Below are 16,905 nucleotides of genomic sequence, written 5' to 3'. Positions count from 1 at the left end.
AGCATCCACTGTAGAAAAATAACCATGTAATGGTTTATTCATGCTCTACTGTGACTATTCCATTTATATTTGTAAACATATCTCATGAGGAGTGTGTTTCTTTTACATATGCTTAAGCAGAAGTGTAGAAAATTGAATGTTGTCTTGCTGTGTAAATTAGAGGGAACTTTAAACACCAAATACATTGTGACAAGGAATCATCCTGGCATTTTCTGAGCACAAACTCAGATAGAACTTCTTTGAGTAAATTCTCAGAGGAAATTAAATTTACACTATTAATAAAATGTATTTGTAGGCATATATTAGAAAAGATTCAAAAGTGTCTACTGTATTTTATATAATTATGCTTTCCTATTTTCTTATTGCCCTTGTTCTTTTTTTTTTTTTTTTTTTTTGAGATGGAGTCTTACTCTGTCACCCAGGCTGGAGTGCAGTGGTGCAATCTCGGCTCACTGCAAGCTCTGCCTCCTGGGTTCACGCCATTCTCCTGCCTCAGCCTCCCAAGTAGCTGGGACTACAGGTACCCGCCACCACACCCAGCTAATTTTTTGTATTTTTTTTTTTTTTCAGTAGAGACGGGGTTTCACCGTGTTGGCTAAGGTGGTCTCGATCTCCTCACCTCATGATCCACCCATCTCAGCCTCCTGAAGTGATAGGATTATAGGCGTGAGCCTGTAACCACGCCCAGCCTCTTTCTTTTTTTTAACTCCCTGTTGCATTTCTTGCTGTTTTCTGTGTTTGAGCACATTTAATGCATTGCACATTGGACCAAATAAATGTGTTCTGGCCGTTGTTATAGGCAGTATGGTTATGAAACATGAACAACTTAACTTTTCATTTTTCTTTTTATTTTTCTTAAGTCTGTGATTTCATTTGTTGCAGAGATATGGGCTCTGTTTTGTTACTTTAGATTCTATTCCTGCAGACCCTCAGTGAATGGTCATTATCACTGAAACAGTGACTAAGCCTGGGCACGGGGGGTAAAGGAAAACAAGAGCAATCTCAAGCTATAGCTCTTCTTGGTGTCAAATCATATTTTGTACTAAAGTACATGACTATGAGGATTCTTTATCATAGGGATCATTTTTATTCTTAGTTCATGTTCCTGTAACTCATCGTGCAAAAAAGCATGATATCAATCTTAATAAAATTTATTTTCATGTTAATGAAGTTAGAAAAACAGGCTTACTTTAGTTAGCTATCAACTGAGTTTATTACAAATTCATTGTTGTTGCTTTTTTTAATTGGTTTTGACTTTTTTCTTCTCCTTCGTGGTAGCCTGGAGTATTCATCAAAGGAGTTCCAAATTGGGAGTGATTTATTGAAGGCTATAGATTATCTCTAGTGTTTTAATATCCTTTATTAGATTCAGAATGGTCTATGGAAGAGTGACTGAACAAATGTTCTGATCATAAATAATTAAACTAACAAATAATGACCCCCTGTCTCAGACATTAAAGCCTTTCTCCAGTGGAGTGTAAAGATCTCAGAGCTAAAAATTAACAGGCAGGAAACAAGTCGTTTCCCAGTTGTGCCGCCCAGTGCCTTGTACCCATGTGATGGGAAGACACCATGGAAACAACTGCGATAGTTACTCAAGCCTTAGCCTGAGGGGTGAGAGGGGAACAAGGTAGCTATGCGTCCCATCTGTCCCAGTGTAAAGAATCAAAATGGACTTGTTGGAGGTGTCTTTCTTCATGCCTCTTGGATACCACAAGTAAACTAGTTCTTCCATGCCACTAAATGATGAACCCGTGGGCCAAACAAGTTAATGCACTTTTATAAGCAACTTATTTAATTCCCTTTAATGGTGAAAACTCAGTTTTTCCACCAAAGGTTTCATAAGTTATGAAGCATAATCCAGAATTACTTTCAACTTATAAAAATGAATTATCATGAATATTGCACAGATTGGATTATAACTAATTAAATATGTTTTTGCTTTCTACATCTTCATAGTTAGAATTTCAGTATAACCTCTAACATGGTATTGGCTAATTTGAGGATAAAGTGACCTGTTGTAAATTAATTAATTAATTTATTTATTTATTTATTTATTGAGACAGAGTCTTGTTCTACTGCCAGGCTGGAGTGCAGTGGTGCAATCTCGGCTCACTCCAGCCTCCGCCTCCTGGGCTCAAGTAATTATCCTGCCTCAGCCTCCCAAGTACCTGGGACTGCGGGCGCCCGCCACCACGCTAGGCTAATTTCTGTATTTTTAGTAGAGACAGGGTTTCACCATGCTGGTCCCGATGGTCTCAATCTCCTGACCTCGTGGTCTGCCCACCTTGGCCTCCCAAAGGCGTGGGCCGCCGCGCCTGGCCAACCTGTTGTAAATTTAAGAGGCTAAGGGTCAGTGTGCATTTCTACACCTTTCACATTGCATCACTTGAAGCTAAGAAGAACTCTGTGGTATATTACATGCAAAAATAAGACTGAAATAAGCTGACAAAGACTTAGGGCAAAAAAATAAGGTTTTGAGCAGAATTGAAGAAAACATTTTGATAATAATATCAAAGAAATTCAGAGATGCCATTGAAACCATTTAATTATTTTAACATGTTATTCCTTTTTCTGTAACTTCTTCTGACACTAATTGAAAATTTCAGAAAATTAACCTATAGTTTAAAATGTTTAAAATATGAGAATTCAAATGATACACTGGTACATAGTAAATTCTTAACATTTTAAAATAAATAATGAATGATTTATATTAGGAAATGAAATCTTTATATTATACACACATACAGTTGTAAAACTTGGTTTTCTCCATGATCAGTAATTGGCTTTCAGAGGCAATTTAATTATGCAATGGTTGTCCTTGGTTTTATTATACTTTACAATAAATGGATTGATGCTTTGTTTAGTTGACAAATACAGACATAGGTGAATTAGTTTTACCTTTTTCCTTAGGCCTGTTTTCTCATGTGCTTATAGCTCTGTCATTGTCAAATGATTTTGTGAAAATATAATCTCTTATGTTAGACAATTTCAACAATTAATAAATACTGTGAAGTTGTTATTCCATGACTGTTTGAGATGAAAAACCATCCGTTTTGGGTATCATTCACATACTGGCTAAAGACATACATTTATTTGTGCATTTGCTGCCCTGTGTCTCCCCTGCATTTATTGTATTAGCAGTTTCAGTTTAAAGTTTATTTTTCTGTAATTCAGATTCCTTGCTTCTTATGCTGGTTGTCATATGAATATGCCTAAGATTAGGATAAAACACTCTTCTTGGTGTTTTCTTTCAGTCCTATCTTGAGTTATTATTTTTTTTTGGTGTCTTTTTTTTTATTATACTTTAGGTTTTAGGGTACATGTGCACAATGTGCAGGTTTGTTACATATGTATCCATGTGCCATGTTGGTTTGCTGCACCCATTAACTCGTCATTTAGCATTAGGTATGTCTCCTAATGCTGTCCCTCCCTCCTCCCCCCACCTCACAACAGTCCCCGGAGTGTGATGTTCCCCTTCCTGTGTCCATGAGTTCTCATTGTTCAATTCCCACCTATGAGTGAGAACATGCGGTGTTTGGTGTTTTGTCCTTGCGATAGTTTACTGAGAATGATGTTTTCTAGTTTCATCCATGTCCCTACAAAGGACATGAACTCATCATTTTTTATGGCTGCATAGTATTCCATGGTGTATATGTGCCACATTTTCTTAATCCAGTCTATCGTTGTTGGACATTTGGGTTGGTTCCAAGTCTTTGCTATTGTGAATAGTGCTGCAATAAACATACGTGTGCATGCGTCTTTATAGCAGCATGATTTATAGTCCTTTGGGTATATACCCAGTAATGGGATGGCTGGGTCAAATGGTATTTCTAGTTCGAGATCCCTGAGGAATCACCACACTGACTTCTACAATGGTTGAACTAGTTTACAGTCCCACCAACAGTGTAAAAGTGTTCCTATTTCTCCACATCCTCTCCAGCACCTGTTGTTTCCTGACTTTTTAATGATGGCCATTCTAACTGGTGTGAGATGGTATCTCATTGTGGTTTTGATTTGCATTTCTCTGATGGCCAGTGATGATGAGCATTTTTTCATGTGTTTTTTGGCTGCATAAATGTCTTCTTTTGAGAAGTGTCTGTTCATGTCCTTCACCCACTTTTTGATGGGGTTGTTTTTTTCTTGTAAATTTGTTTGAGTTCATTGTAGATTCTGGATATTAGCCCTTTGTCAGATGAGTAGGTTGCAAAAATTTTCTCCCGTTCTGTATGTTGCCTGTTCACTCTGATGGTAGTTTCTTTTGCTGTGCAGAAGCTCTTTAGTTTAATGAGATCCCATTTGTCAATTTTGGCTTTTGTTGCCATTGCTTTTGGTGTTTTAGACATGAAGTCCTTGCCCATGCCTATGTCCTGAATGGTATTGCCTAGGTTTTCTTCTAGGGTTTTTATGGTTTTAGGTCTAACATGTAAGTCTTTAATCCATCTTGAATTAATTTTTATATAAGATGTAAGGAAGGGATCTAGTTTCAGCTTTCTACATATGGCTAGCCAGTTTTCCCAGCACCATTTATTAAATAGAGAATCCTTTCCCCATTTCTCGTTTTTGTCAGGTTTGTCAAAGATCAGATAGTTGTAGCTATGCAGCATTATTTCTGAGGGCTCTGTTCTGTTCCATTGATCTATGTCTGTTGTGGTACCAGTACCATGCTGTTTTGGTTACTGTAGCCTTGTAGTATAGTTTGAAGTCAGGTAGTGTGATGCCTCCAGCTTTGTTCTTTTGGCTTAGGATTGACTTGGTGATGCGGGCTCTTTTTTGGTTCCATATGAACTTTAAAGTAGTTTTTTCCAATTCTGTGAAGAAAGTCATTGGTAGCTTGATGGGGATGGCATTGAATCTATAAATTACCTTGGGCAGTATGGCCATTTTCACGATATTGATTCTTCCAACCCATGAGCATGGAATGTTCTTCCATTTGTTTGTATCCTCTTTTATTTCATTGAGCAGTGGTTTGTAGTTCTCCTTTAAGAGGTCCTTCACATCCCTTGTAAGTTGGATTCCTAGGTATTTTATTCTCTTTGAAACAATTGTGAATGGGAGTTCACTCATGATTTGGCTCTCTGTTTGTCTGTGATTGGTGTACAAGAATGCTTGTGATTTTTGTACATTGATTTTGTGTCCTGAGACTTTGCTGAAGTTGCTTATCAGCTTAAGGAGATTTTGGGCTGAGACAATGGGGTTTTCTAGATATACAATCATGTCATCTGCAAACAGGGACAATTTGACTTCCTCTTTTCCTAATTGAATGCCCTTTATTTCCTTCTCCTGCCTGATTGCCCTGGCCAGAACTTCCAGTACTATGTTGAATTGGAGCGGTGAGAGAGGGCATCCCTGTCTTGTGCCAGTTTTCAAAGGGAATGCTTCCAGTTTTTGCCCATTCAGTATGATATTGGCTGTGGGTTTGTCATAGATAGCTCTTATTATTTTGAGATACGTCCCATCAATACCTAATTTATTGAGAGTTTTTAGCATGAAGGGTTGTTGAATTTTGTCAAAGGCCTTTTCTGCATCTATTGAGATAATCATGTGGTTTTTGTCTTTGGTTCTGTTTATATGCTGGATTACATTTATTGATTTGCGTATGTTGAACCAGCCTTGCATCCCAGGGATGAAGCCCTCTTGATCATTGTGGATAAGCTTTTTGATGGGCTGCTGGATTCGGTTTGCCAGTATTTTATTGAGGATTTTTGCATCAATGTTCATCAAGGATATTGGTCTGAAATTCTCTTTTTTGTTTTTGTCTCTGCCAGGCTTTGGTATCAGGACGATGCTGGCCTCATAAAATGTGTTAGGGAGGATTCCCTCTTTTTCTATCGATTGGAATAGTTTCAGAAGGAATGGTACCAGTTCCTCCTTGTACCTCTGGTAGAATTCAGCTGTGAATCCATCAGGTCCTGGACTCTTTTTGGTTGGTAAGCTATTGATTATTGCCACAATTTCAGAGCCTGTTATTGGTCTATTCAGAGATTCAACTTCTTCCTGGTTTAATCTTGGGAGGGTGTATGTGTCGAGGAATTTATCCATTTCTTCTAGATTTTCTAGTTTATTTGCATAGAGGTGTTTGTAGTATTCTCTGATGGTAGATTGTGTTTCTGTGGGATCGGTGGTGATATCCCTTTTTTCAGTTTTTATTGCATCTATTTGATTCTTCTCTCTTTTCTTCTTTATTAGTCTTGCTAGCAGTCTATCAATTTTGTTGATCTTTTCAAAAAACCAGCTCCTGGATTCATTAATTTTTTGAAAGGTTTTTTGTGTCTCTATTTCCTTCAGTTCTGCTCTGATTTTAGTTATTTCTGGCCTTCTGCTAGCTTTTGAATGTGTTTGCTCTTGCTTTTCTAGTTCTTTTAATTGTGATGTTAGGGTGTCAATTTTGGATCTTTCCTGCTTTCTCTTGTGGGCATTTAGTGCTATAAATTTCCCTCTACACACTGCTTTGAATGTGTCCCAGAGATTCTGGTATGTTGTGTCTTTGTTCTCGTTGGTTTCAAAGAACATCTTTATTTCTGCCTTCATTTCATTATGTGCCCAGTAGTCATTCAGGAGCAGGTTGTTCAATTTCCATGTAGTTGAGCGGTTTTGAGTGAGTTTCTTAGAGTTCTAGTTTGATTGCACTGTGATCTGAGAGACAGTTTGTTATAATTTCTGTTCTTTTACATTTGCTGAGGAGAGCTTTACTTCCAACTATGTGGTCAATTTTGGAATAGGTGTGGTATGGTGCTGAAAAAAATGTATATTCTGTTGATTTGGTGTGGAGAGTTCTGTAGATGTCTATTAGGTCCACTTTGTGCAAAGCTGAGTTCAATTCCTGGATGTCCTTGTTAACTTTCTGTCTCATTGATCTGTCTAATGTCGACAGTGGAGTGTTAAAATCTCCCATTACCATTGTGTGGGTGTTTAAGTCCCTTTGTAGGTCACTCAGGACTTGCTTTATGAATCTGGGTGCCCCTGTGTTGGGTGCATATATATTTAGGATAGTTAGCTCTTCTTGTTGAATTGATACCTTTACCATTATGTAATGGCCTTCTTTGTCTCTTTTGATCTTTGTTAGTTTAAAGTCTGTTTTATCAGAGACTAGGATTGCAACCCCTGCCTTTTTCTGTTTTCCATTTGCTTGATAGATCTTCCTCCATCCCTTTATTTTGAGTCTATGTGTGTCTCTGCACGTGAGATGGGTTTCCTGAATACAGCACACTGATGGGTCCTGACTCCTTATCCAGTTTGCCAGTCTGTGTCTTTTAATTGGAGCATTTAGCCCATTTACATTTAAAGTTAATATTGTTATGTGTGAATTTGATCCTGTCATTATGATGTTAGTTGGTTATTTTGCTCGTTAGTTGATGCAGTTTCTTCCTAGCCTCCATGGTCTTTACAATTTGGCATGTTTTTGCAGTGGCTGGTACTGGTTGTTCCTTTCCATGTTTAGTGCTTCCTTCAGGAGCTCTTTTAGGGCAGGCCTGGTGGTGACAAAATCACTCAGCATTTGCTTGTCTGTAAAGTATTTTATTTCTCCTTCACTTATGAAGCTTAGTTTGGCTGGATATGAAATTCTGGGTTGAAAATTCTTTTTTTTAAGAATGTTGAATATCGGCCCCCACTCTCTTCTGGCTTGTAGAGTTTCTGCCGAGAGATCAGCTGTTAGTCTGATGGGCTTCCCTTTGTTGGTAACCCGACCTTTCTCTCTGGCCGCCCTTAACATTTTTTCCTTCATTTCAACTTTGGTGAATCTGACAATTGTGTGTCTTGGAGTTGCTCTTCTCGAGGAGTATCTTTGTGGCGTTCTCTGTATTTCCTGAATCTGAATGTTGGCCTGCCTTGCTAGATTGGGGAAGTTCTCCTGGATAATATCTTGCAGAGTGTTTTCCGACTTGGTTCCATTCTCCCTGTCATTTTCAGGTACACCAATCAGACGTAGGTTTGGTCTTTTCACATAGTCCTGAATTTCTTGGAGGCTTTGTTCGTTTCTTTTTATTCTTTTTTCTCTAAACTTCCCTTCTCGCTTCATTTCATTCATTTCATCTTCCATCACTGATACCCTTTCTTCTAGTTGATCACATCGGCTACTGAGGCTTCTGCAATCTTCACGTAGTTCTCGAAACTTGGCTTTCAGCTCCATCAGCTCCTTTAAGCCCTTCTCTCCATTGGTTATTCTAGTTATCCATTCGTCTAATTTTTTTTCAAAGTTTTTAACTTCTTTGCCATTGTTTTGAATTTCCTCCCATAGCTCGGAGTGGTTTGATCTTCTGAAGCCTTCTTCTCTCAACTCATCAAAGTCATTCTCTGTCCAGCTTTGTTCCGTTGCTGGTGAGGAACTGTGTTCCTTTGGAGGAGGAGAGGTGCTCTGCTTTTTAGAGTTTCCAGTTTTTCTGCTTTGTTTTTTCCCCATCTTTGTGGTTTTATCTACTTTTGGTCTTTGATGATGGTGATGTACAGATGGGTTTTTGGTGTGGATGTCCTTTCTGTTTGTTAGTTTTCCTTCTATCAGACAGGACCCTCAGCTGCAGGTCTGTTGGAGTTTGCTAGAGGTCCACTCCAGACACTGTTTGCCTGGGTGTCAGCAGTGGTGGCTGCAGAACAGCGGATTTTCGTGAGACCACAAATTCAGCTGTCTGATAGTTCCTCTGGAAGTTTTGTCTCAGAGGAGTACCTGGCCGAATGAGGTGTCAGTCTGTCCCTACTCGGGGGTGCCTCCCAGTTAGGCTGCTCAGGTGTCAGGGACCCACTTTAGGAGGCAGTCTGTCCGTTCTCAGATCTCCAGCTGCGTGCTGGGAGAACCACTACTCTTTTCAAAGCTGTCAGACAGGGACATTTAAGTCTGCAGAGATTCCTGCTGACTTTTTGTTTGTCTGTAACCTGCTCCCAGAGGTGGAGCCTACAGAGGCAGGCAGGCCTCCTTGAGCTGTGGTGGGCTCCACCCAGTTCGAGCTTCCTGGCTGCTTTGTTTACCTAAGCAAGCCTGGGCAATGGCCCCTCCCCCAGCCTCGCTGCCGCCTTGCAGTTTGATCTCAGACTGCTGTGGTAGCAACCAGCGAGACTCCGTGGGCATAGGACCCTCCGAGCCAGGTGCGGGACACAATCTCCTGGTGTGCCGTTTTCCAAGCTCATTGGAAAAGCACAGTATTAGGGTGGGACTGACCTGATTTTCCAGGTGCCGTCTGTCACCCCTTTCTTTGACTAGGAAAGGGAACTCCCTGACCCCTTGCGCTTCCCGAGTGAGGCAATGCCTCGCCCTGCTTCGGCTTGCGCACGGTGCGCTGCACCGACTGTCCTGCACCCACTGTTTGGCACTCCCTAGTGAGATGAACCCGGTACCTCAAACGGAAATGCAGAAATCACCCGTCTTCTGTGTCGCTCAGGCTGGGAGCTGTAGACCGGAGCTGTTCCTATTCAGCCATCTTCATCTTGAGTTATTTTTAATCAAAATGCTAGGCTGAGGTCAACTGATTGTAATTTGTTTATAAGGAAAAAATGGAAGGTGACCTGAAGAATTTTCTCCCCTCCCTTTACCCAAAAGTATTTATTCTTATTTTGAAATGAGAAATTCCTTCAGAATTTCACAAGATCAAAGAGGGCTATCTCACTGACAGTTAAGACCCTGTTGTCTTCATCTGTAACTTGGCTAGTCTTGTCCAAAAGAGGCCTCCTCTGGGTTGGAATTGCATTTAGTTTTAAAGAAACAATTCTGCAGAAAGTGCTTCTTCCATCTTACTAAACTTTCAAAGTTAGAAGAAAAGACATCTGAAGTTTCCAAGTAGAACTATAACAGACCTAGTGTTTTTAGTATCCCCGTAAGTAAGCATTCTAGCGTAAGGGAGGGTTTGCCGGTTGCTCATTGAATGTTGTCTTGGACGCTCACAGACCAACACATGATTGTAAGATAAACTCTTTGGTCTAAAGAGAGAAAACATAAGAGTCTGCAGCTATAACATGTCTGCTAACCCAAGCTGGAATGCTTTAGTGTATTGTGTCACCTAGTGAGTTTTAGCATTTCCCTCCTCACTTACAAGTTTTCCACCTCAGGCTAAAGGAATGTAGGATATTAAGGAGAATTATTAAGAGAGAAAGGGCAAGTATTTGGAAATGCAAAACCTATACAAGGTGGAGATGATTTACTGGAGTCAGAGAGGAATTAATAGCATATTAATATCAACATCATTATGGCCCACACACGTCTATCATACTCTCTAGTATTGTGTCCAAGGTCCATAGATGGTCACTGTCTTATTATATCCCTGATCACACTAGCTTCACGAGACTTTCAGGTCACCCAGGGGCTACATCTCTTAGACAGCAGAATATTAAGATAATGGCAAACAATAATAAGTTATGACAGTGTGTGAAAAACATGAAAAAGATTTTATATTCTCTCATGATAGATGTAATTCAAGATGCTACTGCAATAAATTTAAAAATATATATGCTTTTTTGCAAGGATAACCCATGTGTTTTCATGGTCTAACAAAATTAGACAGCATTGTTATTCGTGGCTTGACACCTCTACAATTGCTCCTTTTTAAAGTCGCAAAACGAGTGTACAATAACTAACCATGCATTAGACCGAAGGAGAGTTTGAGAATTTTTTTCAAGGGGCCTTCACTAATGAAGCAAGCTGTCTTATTTGGGGATCTATAAGCGGCAAAGATAAATATTGCCTAAGACATTTCTGTTGAAATGGTGTAAAACACATGGATTACTTACTTCTTTAGGGGTTTTAAATGCTTGGAAACAATGCAGTGAACACAGATATTACTGTGAAGAACATTTCAGCAAATGAGGTTACAAAATGGATGAAACCGAAGAAGTGTCTTATGTTTATATCTTCTCTCCTGAAATGATTTAACTATATGGGTGGACCTCATCAACATTCGAAACTTTCTTTCCAAGAGGTTTTTCCTGTAGAATTTTAGGACTTTCTGGCAAGATGCATGACAGGTGCATGCCATTGTTGCTACTGTGGGTCACTGTGGAAACTGCCCTAATGAGGCCATTATGCTGCCTATTTGTGATATTTGGTTGTGACTTGATGACAATACTATAGAGAAAATAGACACTCAAGCTGTTGAAAAATTTTACAGGTTGACATCAATTATCACTTAGAACTCTTTTCTCAATTTTCTGAGTGAATGAGAATTGTGTTTAAAAAGATACTTTCTGCCTCATTTCTTCTCCAGTTATTTTGAAAAAGCTCAGGTACTGATTTCTTAGGAAAAGAGGAAAGCAGGGAAACTAGAGGCAGGAATTTGTGCTGCACACAACCTAGCCATGACTCTGGGTGCACCAGCCCTTAGGATCTGGGCAGGTAAGCATTTGCCCAGGTATCAGGCTGTCTGTGTGGCTCCACAGAACAAAGATGGGGAAGCAGAGGCATCAGCTTCTCTTGTAGCACAGCACACAGCCTTCCAGGAGTGGATACACACTTTCTTTCTGTTATTAGCCCAAATAATTATCTCAACTCAATAGAAAAAATAGCAATCTGTGCCTGATTGTCCTGAAAATGTTTCATTAATTTACTTGTATTCAGTGAATATAAAACCATAGTTGGTAGTTTTTCAGTAAGTACAGAAAACATATTTGGTGGGTTGTTTTCCATGCGGAGTGTAAATATTGTAGGGCCAAAGTCTTAGTTATCTTTTTTTTTGAGACGGAGTCTCACTCTGTTGCCCAGGCTGGAGTGCAGTGGCATGATCTCAGCTCACTGCAAGTTCCACCTCCTGGGTTCATGCCATTCTCTTGCCTCAGCCTCCCGAGTAGCTGGGACTATAGGCGCCCACCACCACGCCCGGCTAATTTTTTTTTTTTTTTGTATTTTTAGTAGAGACGGGGTTTCACCATGTTAGCCAGGATGGTCTTGATCTCGTGACCTCGTGATCCACCTGCCTCGGCCTCCCAAAGTGCTGGGATTACAGGCGTGAGCCACCGTGCCCAGCCTAGTTATCTTTTTGATGGAATAAAACTACAGAGGATGGATTCCAGTGTCAGTAAGACAAAGAGCTTCTGCTTCTCTGAGGAAGTAAGTTTGCTATGTAGACACACACACAGAGAAAATGGTCAAAAGTTGCTTTTATAAAATCCGATAATCAATTTTTTTTACATTAGCACCTTACTCCATGAAGATCATAGTATATGAATACAAAATAGTGTGTATGAATGTTGGATGATTTGTGGAAAGAAATCTTAGAGTCATCACTCCCTCCTTTTTCCAAATTCTGTGTATTGTCTCTGAAACAGTTCATGCTTATGATTCTTCTACATCATTTCTATGGATCTCCCCCTCAACTTAGTCCCTTCATGTCTCACTTGGATTATTTTTAAAGTCCCATGATTGAGCTTCAACTTTTGAAGCTTTCCCTAATTAAATAAATGCTTAGCAAAGTCCTCAGTTAATGTTCTTTAAAGTGCTATTCTCTTCTTGTTCCATGCTTAATTGATGAATCTCAGACACTAGCCCCATAGAGCAGTTCTCAAATTCACAAGCCACCTAAATGCCCCCTGCCATATGTAAGAAGGTGGTCTAGTAAATTTTGGAGTAAAGCAATACATATTTCACAAAATTAAAATGTAAGATCAATTACAATTCAGCTAATATTTAATTAAGAGGATATAAGGCATCTCAGTGAATGCATTTTTAGTTTTTAAAGTATATAATTTTTTTTTTAGATTTGTACTTAGCTATTCTTACTAAATTTCGGAAAGTTCCTGCTTTATGGAAATTAATCAGTGACTCTAAATGGTTTTTCGAGGTATAAAAACAAAGATAGTAACAGAAATACAAATTTCACAGTCTGGACTAGAAAACATTACTAGTGACCACAACTCAAATACAAATATGAAAAGCATCTTTATTAACCTGGGGTAAAAGCTTCTCTGCGTGGGACAGTTTTACCCAGGCAACTGAACAGGTGGTGTAGGATGAATGTTTGAAAATTGGAACTAACTTGGACCCACTCATCCCCATTTTCCACGGCTGCTGTGCACTTGTGCCAGACGGGAACATGATGTCGTGTTTTCAAACAAAACGGGGATAATCTGATATTTTCCGGAATAACCATAGAATAATGTTTTCCAATGTGAACTTGGTGAATTTTATGAATGAAAGAGAAGATATTGGATCCACACAGCCATCATTGAAGGTGGCACATCTAGCATCAAAAACTTCTGTGTGGGACCAGGCACGGTGGCTCACACCTGTAATCCCAGCACTTTGGGAGGCTGAGGCGGTTGGATCACCTTGAGCCCAGGAGTTGGAGACCAGCCTGGGCAACATCAAAACCCTATTAAAAAAAAAAAAAAAAAGAAAGAAAAAAGTTTCTTGCCACTGTTACAGCCTAGGAATGTCTAAAATCCATCACAAAGTTAGTATTTTGCTTGGAGGGGCAAGTAGAATGAGCTTTTGGAAAGTTTCTTTAACAATTCTTTGATCTGGTAATTCCTGAAAACCTTTGAGGCTGGTGCAAATACTTTTTCATGTAAGGATGAGTCATTCTGTGAGTCCTGGTGCAAGTCAGCCAGAAACTCATGATGGGAGCTTTTGATGAGGGGATATGAGGTTTAAAAATGGAAATAAAACTTTCTTCACGGCACTGATAATTCCTACAAAGGCCATTTCTGTGTGGGATGACATGTACAATTAACATAAAGGATCCTGCTTCCAAGCTCACGGAAATTTTTCGCCAGTTCCGAGACCTCTGTCTCTGCTCCTAACTCAGATTGTCTTGAGTCTTCTGTGTAGAGAAAAGGGGATCATTGCAGAGACTATGAACCAAGGCATTAATCTTCACTTCTAAAGCCCAAAAGCATCTCTTGGTCTGAGGCAGAAAAAGTTTGAAAGGGAACTGAGCAGGCTAAAGGTGTTGTAATTTTTCTGCTCTCTCGCAGACTAGGAACCTCCAGCAGGACTGCACAATAGGCTGCATAGGGAGGTGGGGACTGCCCTGAAGCTCTGCTCTCAAGCGGAGCCTTGCCGGTGGTGGCTTAATGGAAGTCTTCACTGAAACTCAGGGGTCTGAGTGTGCACTCTCAAGCGTGTAGTGGAAAGGAGAACGCCAGTCTCCAAGAGCAGCCTGCATGGTATCCTCATTGTGGTGCGGCACCTTCAGTGACAGGACTGGACGCCCGGCGGCAGCTCTGGTGGCTGGTGAGGACAGCCCCAGTTATCCAAGGACACCCTGAGGTACCAAAGGCAGGTGAGCAAGACCATGTTGCTGCCTGAGGTCTGGCAGAGGGAAGAGAAAGGAGCACCAAAACGTGGAGAGCACTGCCCCAGCCTGGGATGGGAGGACTTGGCTCCATCGGCAGCAGGTCGCCATCCCTGAGGACAGTGCAGTGCTGACCTCTTCTTGGGGCCTGAGCACACTCCCCTCCCCGCTTTACCAAGGCAACTAGCAAAGCCAGAAGAGACCACAGTTAACTCTGGGGATGAAGGGGAAGTAAAAGAACCCCTGAAGGAATTTTCAAGGGGCTGCTACCAATACAGACACGAACTGACAGGCTTATCCCTTAACTGGACAGAGACACCTGCTGTGACTACTTTCAGTCTCTGTATCAGCCAGAATTCCAGCTCCTAGTAGAAAGCTTTCTAGGTTATGGAAAAATGAAGTTACATTTGTGATTTAAAAATTTATACCTGCAGAATGATTCTGACGGATTTACTCAAGTGGCTTTTGTCAGGGTTATAGTCAGTATCTTCTCTAGCCTCAAATTTATATGATGTTGTTGAGGATGACTTAAAATTTTCTTTAAAAGTCTGAAACATGATGCAGAATGCTTGCACCAAAAGAGTTTTACATTTTCCCCACGCTTGTACTTACTAGAGCCAAGTACATCAAAGGTGTGGATTAAAACCCATGATGCAGGGAACTCTGACACTTGTGATAACATGGATGAACCTGGATGAACCTGGAGGACATTATGTTAAGTGAAATAAGCCAGGCACAGAGAGACAAATACCGTATAGTCTCACTTACATGTGGAATCTAAAGGAAGTGCTCACAGAAGTAGAGAGTAGAATGGTGGTTACCAGAGGCTAGAGGAGAGGGCGGATAGGGAAGGGAGAGATGTTGGTCAGTAGGTACATAGTTTTGGGTAGATAGGAATAATAATTTCTGTTGTTCTTTTGCACAGCACAGTGAATATATAGTTAATAATAAGTGTTGTCTGTTTTGAAATATATGAGAGGATTTTAACTAGTCCCATCGCTAAAAGAATGATACATATTTGAGGTGACTGATATGCTGATTAGCCTGATTTGATCATTTTACAGTGTATGCATGTATCCAAACATCACATTGCACCTCATAAGAATGTACAATTATTATTCATCAGTTAAAAATAAAATTTAAACACGGGAGTTAGCAAACTTTTTCTGTAAAGAGACAGATGGAAAATGATTTTGGTATTGTGGACCACATAAGGTCTCTGTTACATTTCTTTTTTTTCTTTTTTCTTTCTCTGTCTTCCCTGCCTCCCTCCCTTCCCCCTCCTTCTCCTCCCTTCCTTCCTTGCTTGCCTCCTTCTCTCTTTTTTTCTTTTCCCCTCTTCTCTCTTTCTCTTTTTTTTTTTTTTTTGAAATACAGTCTTTGTTTTGTTGCCCAGGTTTGGAGTGCAGTGGCAAGATCACGGCTCAGTCAGTGTGGCCTCAACCTCTGTGGGCTCAGGTGATCCTCCCACCTCAGCCTCCCAAGTAGCTGGGACCACAGTCACAGGTCGTAACACCCAGCGAACATTTATATATTTTGTAAAGATGGGGTGTCATTATGTTGCTCAGGCTGGTCTTGGATTCCTGGGCTCAAGCAATCCACCCACCTCATTGTCCCAAAATGTTGGGATTACAGGCCTGAGCCACCATACCCAGCCCCCACCCCCCTTTTATTTTTTAAACACAATGCTTTACAAATGTAAAACTATTCTTAGTTCTCTGGCTATACAAAGCAGGTCATAATCTAGATTTTGGCTGCCAGACCTAATCTAGATTTTTACTAAGCCTGCATGCTAAATATGTCTGGCACCTTCCCTTAAAAAGCTCTCATAGCATTTACCACATGCCAGTGTGCTTACTAGGTGTTTGTATACTTTTCTTATGCTTTGTGTAATTCTAACTTCCTTGAAGGAAGGGTGCTATCTTATCCTTAGTGCTTAGAGATAAGCTTGGAATCATCCAGGCTCTACCCCTTACTAACTGTGTGACTTTGGACAAATTCCTTTATCTCCCTGAGTTTTTGTTTCCTCAGTTATAAAATGGGATTAGTAAAGTACCTATCATGAAATAGTTAACTTGAGTAAAATAGGTTCTGAAGATTAAATGAATTAATACACATAAAATAGTTAGGTTATGTTACACCAATGTTCAGAGCAGGTGTATCCACAAGAGCCAAAAGAGAAACAACCCAACTGTCCATTGACGGATAAATGGAGAAGCCTAGTGCAGTGTAAGAAGAAAATTCTGGCCCGTACTGTAACACAGATGAACTTTCAAGACATTATGCTAAGGAAAATAAGCCAGACACAAAAGGACAACTACTACATTATTCCATTTATATGAGGTACCTAGAGTAGTCAAATTCATAGAGACAAGAAATAGTATAGTGGTTACCAGGGGCTGGTAATGGGGGCTATTGTTCAGTGGGTTCAGAGTTTTCATTTGGGAAGATGAAAGAGCTCTAGAGATGGATGGTAGTGATGGTTGCACAACGTGAATGCACTTAATGCTACTGAACTTTACATATAAAACAGTTCAAATGGTAAATTTCATGTGATGTGTATTACCATAATTAAAAAATTAGTATATGATCTGATCCAAAGTAGCTAAAATCTACTGAGTGCTGCTGAAGCAAAAATTATAATTAGTAGGTTTTTTTTTTAATTTGTTTTGTTTCGTTTTGTTTTGTTTTGTTT

At 40.0% G+C, this 16,905-nt stretch overlaps 1 protein-coding gene across 1 annotated transcript in view; it reads left to right on the top strand.

The window, feature by feature from the left end:
* The window catches only part of LOC129479353 (contactin-associated protein-like 3), a 258,898-nt gene that overhangs the window by 30,827 nt on the left and 211,166 nt on the right, over positions 1-16,905 (top strand).

The sequence above is a fragment of the Symphalangus syndactylus genome, chromosome 3 (assembly GCF_028878055.3).
Source record: "Symphalangus syndactylus isolate Jambi chromosome 3, NHGRI_mSymSyn1-v2.1_pri, whole genome shotgun sequence".
Classification (NCBI taxonomy): Eukaryota; Metazoa; Chordata; class Mammalia; order Primates; family Hylobatidae; genus Symphalangus; species Symphalangus syndactylus.
Note: the sequence above shows the minus strand (reverse complement) of the source record. Positions and strands in the feature narration are given on the sequence as shown.